This window comes from Macaca fascicularis, chromosome 11 (assembly GCF_037993035.2).
Source record: "Macaca fascicularis isolate 582-1 chromosome 11, T2T-MFA8v1.1".
Taxonomy (NCBI): domain Eukaryota; kingdom Metazoa; phylum Chordata; class Mammalia; order Primates; family Cercopithecidae; genus Macaca; species Macaca fascicularis.
The window spans coordinates 55,165,879-55,166,992 of NC_088385.1; positions in this window are offsets into that span (position 1 = coordinate 55,165,879).

Here is a 1,114-nt window from a genome sequence, read left to right on the forward strand (position 1 = left end):
CAATAACAACTCTTCACTCCTTCCTATAATAACTGTTACCCTAAGTTTTGAGTTTATGGTTTCCTAGTATTCTTTTTATAATTTTACCTCAAATGTGTGCATTCCTAAACAGTAAATTTAGTTTTGCACATTTAAAAATACTACATAAAAGAAATAACAGATGTATTATTCTGTGATATGTTCTGTTCTCTCAAAATTATGTTTATTAGATGAAAACAATATTTGACAAAGTGGACATAGCAAATCAATGGGAAAGGGAAGAGCTATACAATAAATGAAACAATTGGTATTGTTTGGAGAAAATAAAGTTGATTCTTCTATCAATGTACACAAAATCAGTTCTAGATGGATTACAGTCTTAAGTGTAAAAAACATGTTAAAAGTTTCCTACAAAATATAGGGAAATATATGTTTGGTTTACACTGTCAGCTTTGTCATCAATTTTTTTTTTTTTTGAGATGGAGTCTGGCGCTGTTGCCAGGCTGAAGTGGAATGGCGCGATCTTGGCTCACTGCAACCTCTCCCGGGTTCAAGCAATTCTCTTGCCTCAGCCTCCCGAGTAGCTGGGACTACAGGCACATGCCACCATGCCCAGCTAATTTTTGCATTTTTAGTAGAGACGGGGTTTCACCATATTGGCCAGGATGGTGTCAGTCTCCTAACCTCATGATCTTCCCACCTTGGGCTCCCAAATGCTGGGATTACAGGCATGAGCCACTGTGCCCAGCCTGTCATCAATTTTTCAAGGGTACACTCGTTTATTTCTGGCCTAGTCTCTATTCTGATCTCATTGGTTTATTTGTTTATCTCATTGCAAATACCATATTATCCTTATTATAAAACTTTATGGCAAATTTTGATATATAAGAAGGAAAATCTATTCATCATGTTATGATTCAGGGTTATATTGACTTCTTAATTTTATGTTCTTCTATCTAAACTTTTGAGTGAGTTTGTCAAATTTGCAGATATTATATCTTTAACTTTAAAATACTTAAGCATAGCAGGATATTATATTGTGTTAGTTACTTTACACTATACTGTAAGGGAGGTCAACTTTCCTATTCTGGAATACATACTTATAGTGTGGTTAATTAGCATGTAAGTGACACTT